At 41.2% G+C, this 7853-nt stretch overlaps 1 non-coding gene across 1 annotated transcript; it reads left to right on the top strand.

Annotated features, from left to right (window-relative positions):
- Positions 1-5687: 5687 nt before the first annotated feature.
- On the top strand, positions 5688-5794 carry LOC120105032. The gene has a single exon (XR_005507415.1). It is a non-coding gene; the product is annotated as a small nucleolar RNA R71 (small nucleolar RNA).
- Positions 5795-7853: the final 2059 nt, after the last annotated feature.

Raw genomic sequence — 7853 nt, forward strand, 5'->3', positions numbered from 1 at the left:
TCCTATGGTATTTACTGTTTGCTCAGATATATTCACAGATACATCTATATGTATGTGATAGAGACTGTCAATCATAAAACTATGTTGAATCAATTTAATTTTCAAATAAATAAAATCTTTCTGTGCTAAATAAAATACAGAAATCAAATTTCTTTTAGCAATAGGTAACAGTCCCTAAGTATCCTGAGCATATCTGACAAACCTTCTGAAGGTTTGTCACCCTTCATGTTCTTTATGCTTCCCATGTATGTAGGACAGTTTCTCTTCCAATGGCCGTCCATGATGCAATGGAAACACTTTTCCTTGCAATTGGCCTTTTTCTTGAAACTTCCTTACTTGGTATTTTCTTAGTCTTCTGCTTCTTCGCAGGCTTCTTCTTCTTCCAGGTAGACTCTCTCTTGGAAGTAGAAACCAACTCGACAGCGAAAACGATGCCCCTTGAACTTCTTCAAGGTCCCTAAGGTAGTTACCAATTTATTTAACAATTCTATTTTAGTGCATACAACCTTGTTCATATGGTAGTTTACTATAAACTATTCATATGAAGCTGGAAGGGATTGCGGGATCAAATCCGTTTGCAATTCCTTGTGCATGGTCATGCCAAGCTTCTCAAGCTTCTCTAAGTCCTTTATCATGGTCAAACCATGATCATGGACAGACTGCCCATCGTGCATCTTGGCTTTGAAGAGCCTCTTGGACACTTCAAACCGAGCTGCGTGACTCTGATCACCATACAACTCTTGGAGGTGATTTAATATGTCCCTGACAGTCTTCATGTTCTCATGCTGGCATTATAATGCATTGGACATGGATGCCATTGTGCAGCACCTAACTTTATTGTCATTGTTCGTCCACTTAACAAGCGTCTTACGCTGATCAGTGATCGGACGGATTGGTAACATGGGGATTCCATGGTCTAGCATATACCCGAATTTCTCACAATTCAAAACTATTTTTGAAATTTGCTGAGCCAATCTTTATAATTGGATTTGGTCAAACGGTTGTTCTATAGGATATGAGTTAAAGAGTCTAGAAGCTGACTTTATAATCCTCAGAGAGTAAAGATTCTAGTTAGACTTTTGTACTTGATCCTAATTTGTTCTAAGGTCTTTTAGAACAAATGTAACTCCCACTATTTTTTCGAATTCCTTACACTCCCCTGGTAGGAAAACGGAAATCCCACACGACTAGGGTTTCTAGTGGGTACTGTGGTCCCATCGATTTACATGCCACCTCACCTAACAGTTATTGGTGACACATAGATGGATGAGTGTACAACTCTTGTACAATGCTTCTCAAGCATGTTGCAGTGTAACTTGGTCTCTAAGCCATGAAGACCTCACCTAACAGTTATTGGTCTCATTTCTTAGTTAAGTCAGACCCACCGTATAACCGTAGGAATAAAGTCGTCATTGAGTCCTCACCTAACAGTTATTGGTGCCCAACCCTACCTTTACTCTACAACATCTCATGTCTATAGAGAGGTCCAGCCCCCCGATGCAACTTGACCACTGTGTCCAGCCGAGACAAATCAACATCAGAAAGGCCTTAGCAGCTCTACTACAGTGGAAGACCTATTGACTTAATATTGGTTTAATCAGGTCTTAGTGTTTGCAACTTGAGCCCTTCATAAGAGGTAATCGAACAATTGGCCAGGTAAGCAGGTGGGAGGCTCCCCTTACTCAGAGAGTAAGGTCCTAATTAAGTAACCACCTTTCATGCTTTCCTAGACACCAATTAGATCAATTAATCTAATATGACTTGCTCATGTCGGTTCACTTTTCGACTTGATTGAGGAGGTTTTGATTTAGATCTCAATTGGGTTTGCTACATCATATGTAAACCTATCTACCCGACTCGCATTCACATCACATGCAAACGGTACATCACAGGCAGTTATAATCGCAGCATCAAATAAAGTTTAAACTTTAAATAGGTGATGATCATGGATTCTAATTAGGTCGTATTACAAGCACATGCACGTCAATCGATCAAATGGTCTTCAACTCTTGAATTGGTTCCAAGCCTCCTTGATTCGATCCTTGACCAACTCTTGATCCAATCGCCATCAACCGCTTAGACCCCTATTCATCTCATGCCATGTCTTCAACTTGATCGTTGACGTACATCACATCACAGAAATACAACCTGATATAAAATAAAAATAAAAATAATTTACATCTCCTTTTAGGAGGCACGCAGGCCTCTCAAAACATCAAATAAGATGCATGCAAGCATCTGAAAGATTACATGACATCGCAGATCACATCGCAGGTCATTACATTTGATACCAAAAGGGTTTGAATCCTATGATCATCACCGTATGCAACAATTATAATTTTCAGATCTGAAAACTAACTGATTATATCATGACATAGGTCGCTGATCATGCTAATCATGATTATAAACTTTGTAATCCCATTAACAATGCAATTAGAATCATCATTTTATCACATAAAAATCAGCATGCAAAAAATCAGCACCCTGAAAAATCTGCATGCAGAATTTTTCAGCATGCATGATCATTCAATTTTCAGATCTAATAAGCCTTTAGATATTTAATTCTTACCTTAATCTACGAAGCCTAGGCTCTGATACCACTGTTGGGAACCCGCCCATGCCGCTGATATTTCAAAAATTAAATCAGATGGCAGCGGAAGAGGCATGTGCGGGATCGACGTTCATCGCATGAACATTGTTTCATGAACCGTTCGTAGTAAGATAAGGATTAAAACTTTTTAAACCTTTAGGAAGATCAGATCTTCACCTTTGTGCGGGTAGATGATCACCGCAAACTGATGATCGTGGTTTAGGATGAAGGTTCGCTTGAAGCCGTTCAAGTGCCCGGCCTCTACGGGTATCCACACGAAGCAGAGGACCAATCCAAACGCTCTAATCTCCCCGGGGTGCTAGCTCCCTTGCAGAGATATGTTTTGATGGCTGATCTCCTCTCTTTCAATCAACCCTTGATTGTGCTTGAGAGGAGGAAGAAGAAGAAGACTCCAGGGAGAAGAATCAAAAGGCTAGTTGCAGCCTTTTGATTTCCCTGCGTTGGAACCATGGATGAAGGCCAAAAGGAGGCACACGGCTCCTCTCCTTTTTTTCCTTTGATGATGGCGGCTGAAAAGAGAGGAGAGGAGGGTGGCCACATGATGGAGAGGAGGAGGGCTTCACTTATCATTAGGGCACCTCCTTTCAAAGCCTTATAAAGGCATCTAGGACTCCTATTTGGTTTAGTCCAAATCATGAATCAATTGGGTTCAATCTATGCTAGTCCTAATCCAATTAGAACTTGAATGAACCATGACTCAATTGAACTCTTCAATCCTAATCCAATTAGGAGTCATGTTGATTCATTAGATTAATAATTAATTAGGACTTAAGAAATCCTAATCCAATTAGGACTTGTTTAATTCTAGTCCTAATCCAATTAGGACTCTAATTTGAATTCGAAGTCCTAATCCGATTAGAACTCTAGGAATTCTACTCCAAGTAGGAATCCAAATTTAATTCAAAACTCCTAATCTAATTAGGATTGTAGGAATCCTACTCCAAGTAGGAATCCCAGTCCTACTCCAAATAGGATTCTCAGTCCAAGTAGGAATCCCAGTCCAAGTAGGAATCTCAGTCCAAGTAGGATTCCTAGTCCTAATCCAATTAGGACTCTAGGAATCCTACTCCAAGTAGGACTCTTGTTTTAAGTCCAATTAATTAATTCTCTTTGTTCCTTCTTCAGCTTATTATCAATCGAATTGATTACTTGTGATTCCTAATCACGATTCAACCATCGGATCGGTCAATGCCTCTAGTGTGTGTGACCCCATAGGTTCTACTCTGACTGGTAGTGAGATATATTGTGATCTCTATCACAATATCATTGAAAACTTCTTTCAATGGGTCGGAACGATTCCAACTCTACTCATTAGGGCTTATCGATCATCGAGATAATCCCTATGAGTCCCACCATCCACCAGTGACACCTAGCAGCATGTAGTGGCTACCCAGCAGAATAGAATGATGAACCTCTAGGTGCAGTTATCATGTGATACAGTCCTTCTATCGTGGATCCCTACAGGACGGAGGTCATGGATAACTCATCAAACCCCTTCGTCTGTCATATGTCAAGATTTATTTGACTCGAGTTCGATAGTGGAAAACTCTTTCTCCACTTTATATTACTGCCCTGGCCAAGGTCTTAGAACTCAGTCTAACAAATCACATAGGATCACTCCTCTTCTATCAAGGTCGATAGATTCCATATAAGTGCATACCCTACTCCTACAGTGAACTTACTGCAGCCAATCTACACTACAAGGACCCATATGACTAGAGACCATGTATACGTGTAGTCAAACTACAATAACCTCACTGTGAGTAGCCGAAGCACCGCAGGTCAAAGGACCAGTCATACTACTGCAACATCAAGCAAGTCACTGACGAGTGGATAGACATCCAAGTGACTTCTTGTCTTGGTCACGCTCAGTACCCTTGTTCTCTAACAAGCACCTGCACTATCACTTCAGTGTCCCTACACTATGGACTCAAGTCTCGTCCATCCAGAAGAAAAGTGATCTGTGCACTGATCGGATCGATCACCGTCCTCGTGATGATCCATTGATCAGGAGCATTTAGAAATTAATCACTAATGATACATGGCTCAAATTCTCAACTCTTGAGAATATGCATCATCATCTTATTAATTTCTTGGACGATTCATAGACACATAAATAATATGAATGATAAGATGCCTTTTATTTATTCAATAATAAATAGTCAAGTACAAAATTATGTCCCTAGAATTAACAATGTGTCAGCCAGATTGGCTTCTAGGGCATACATCTAACACCTTCGTTGGAATTTCTTTGTTAATTATTTTTCCGCTCCGAAGGGTTGTGACAGACTTAACTTGCTCAAATTTAGGTTGGGATGAACTTGCTTCATGGACCTCATGTTGACCCTTTGGGTTAGATTGAGGTTGGGCTGGAAATGTCCCTCTTTCCCTAACATTAAGTTGAGCCTCAATTCTACCTACAGAATTTTTAAGTTCTTGGAGTGATTGCATTGTATTCTGATTTATTTGAGTCTGCCCTTGCATGAAGGTTTGCAAAGTATCTTCAAGGGATTTCCTATGTGGTGGCACATAAGGAGTAGGAATAGAATTCCCTTGAGATTCATTGGCAGTGGGTCCATGTCTCCAGCTAAAATTAGGATGGTTTCGCCAACTAGGATTATATATTTCTGGAAATGGTCTTTTATAAGTATTGGTGAAATTTGCTTGATCATGCAACACTTTTTGAAAAGCAGGGATTGTAGGACAATCCTTGGTTACATGTGCATTACTCTCGCAAATTCCACATATACTTTCAACAATAGTTTGTGCTTTTCCTATATTGGCTTTGCTTAATTCCATGGCTTCAACCTTCCTAGTCAGATTAGCAATTTTTACATTGACATCATTATCATCTTTAATAAGATATATTCCTCCTTTTGCATTAGGTGCTATTTTTGATTTTTCATTTTTATCTGTTGTATCCCAAGCTTGTGCATTTTCTGCTAAAAGATCAAAATAATCCCAGGCTTCATTTGGTTCCTTACTCATGAATTCACCATTACACATCATTTCTACAAATTGTCTCATATTGGAGGACAAACCATCATAAAAGAAACTAATGACCCTCCAAATTTCATATCCATGATGTGGGCAAGCAAGTAGAAGGTCCTTGAATCTTTTCCAACAATGAAAAAATGTTTCTCCATCTTTTTGTGCAAAGTTCATGATATTTCTTCTAAGTGTGTTTGTTTTATGTGTTGGGAAGAATTTCTTTAAAAATTCTCTTGTCATTTCTTGACAAGTAGCTATGGTCCTAGGCCTTAAGGAGTGTAACCATGATTTAGCTTTTTCTTTTAAAGAAAAAGGAAATAACTTAAGCTTAACTACCTCTTCAGTGACATCATTGAAATGAAGTGTTGAACATACTTCATCAAATTCTTTAAGATGCAAATAGGGACTTTCAGAATCAAGTCCGTGAAACTTTGGGAGTAATTGGATTATTCCTGGTTTCATGTCAAAAGCTCCCGCAGCAGTAGGAATGACCATACAGGATGGGGTACTGGTCCTAGTGTGTGGAGTGATTGATTAAAACCCCATTTGATTTTGATGAGCTCAAAGCATTTGAGTATATCTTTTGATTACTAATGAATTCAATTGAGTGTTTCAGTGAAAATCCTGTCTAAGTGTCCCAAGACTTGGTTCATAATTTTTGGATAAGTTAAGGAGTCTGTTTGAACCAATGTCTGAGACTCGAGTCGACTCCCGAGTATCACGAGTCGACTCCAAGCGTATCAAGTTCACTGGCACGAGCTCGAGTCGACTCCAGATAAGTACGAGTCGACTCCGACTGAGAACAGACAGAAGGACAGAAAGCTTCAACTCAGAACCTGTCAGCGAGTCGACTCCCGAAGTGCGCGAGTCGACTCCGATGTTCACCGAGTCGACTCCAAGGAAGTAAGAGTCGACTCCAAGCAGTCACAGGCAGAAAAGTCAGAGAACAGTTTTCGGGTCTGAGATTCGAGTCGACTCCAGTGGAACGCGAGTCGACTCCGATAGGTGGCAAGTCGACTCCAGAGAAAGCAAGAGTCGACTCTCAGCGGTACACAAAGAAAAAGTCAGAGAGCATTTTATGGACTCTGAGATTCGAGTCGACTCCCGCAATACGCGAGTCGACTCCAAGACACTGCGACCCCAAGACAAACAGAAAACCAAGTTACTGCCTCTGAGATTCGAGTCGACTCCCAGACAGCTCGAGTCGACTCCAAGACAGCTTCACGTCAAAGGCAGAAGACCATCTTTCAGAAACTGAGAGCCGAGTCGACTCCAAGGAAGTTCGAGTCGACTCCAAGACTGGACGAGCCAAAAGACAGAGGATCGGGAGTTCGGGCTCTGAGATTCGAGTCGATTCCCAGGACAGTCGAGTCGACTCGAGTGGACAAAATTCAAAATTGGATCCACGGACTTCAGTGGATGAGCCGACTCCAAAATTGCCAAGTCAGCTCCAGAAGTTGACGAGTCGACTCTAGGTCAAGACGAGTCGACTCCCAGTCGTGAAGGCAACTTTAATTCAAATTTGGAACAGTTGCCGAGTCGACTCCGGAAAAGCTTGAGTCGACTCCCGCTACAGCCGAGTCGACTCCTGATCGCGCGAGTCGACTCCAACCCACCAACGGTCATATTGTCAGGCTGCGCAGAGTGCTCAGAACGGGCAGAAAAAGCACTCTAACGGCTAGTTTCCGTGGGGGTTGGCTTAAATAGCCACAGAGGACTGTAGCAAGGCAGAGAACAACCATTCCACTCCAACTAATCAAGCATTCAAGCTCTGCAACGTGCTCTTCAACGAAAAAGAGGAAGATCTACATTTACTGCTTCCAACTACATCTTCCCAGCAATTAAAGCCTCCTTCTCCTGCATTCAAGTCGACTACTCTTTCAAGAGGAGACCAGAAGTTTAAGAAGCCATTCCTCATCTCCAATCTAAAAGCGTTTGAGGCTTCTTAACTTCATTTATTGTTCATATTGTTTTCATCTGCTTTTTGAGAAGCTCATTTTCTGTTTTCTTTCTACAACTTGTATTTACTTAGTTCAATCAGAGATTGAATCAAGGGGATTGAGGTTGGTTGGTGAGCCGAGTTAAAACCAATGTGTGTAAGGGTTTGATTGTGATCCCGGGAAAACAATCGGGGCGGTTCTAGTCGGTGAGCCTGGGAAAACCGACCGAGTTCGTTGTGAGCTCGTAAAACAACAAGTTTGGTTGTGAGCTTGGAAAACAACCGGCTGTAATCCAAGGGGGTTATAGTGAA

This window comes from Phoenix dactylifera, unplaced genomic scaffold (genome assembly GCF_009389715.1).
Source record: "Phoenix dactylifera cultivar Barhee BC4 unplaced genomic scaffold, palm_55x_up_171113_PBpolish2nd_filt_p 000178F, whole genome shotgun sequence".
In the NCBI taxonomy this organism is placed as follows: Eukaryota; Viridiplantae; Streptophyta; class Magnoliopsida; order Arecales; family Arecaceae; genus Phoenix; species Phoenix dactylifera.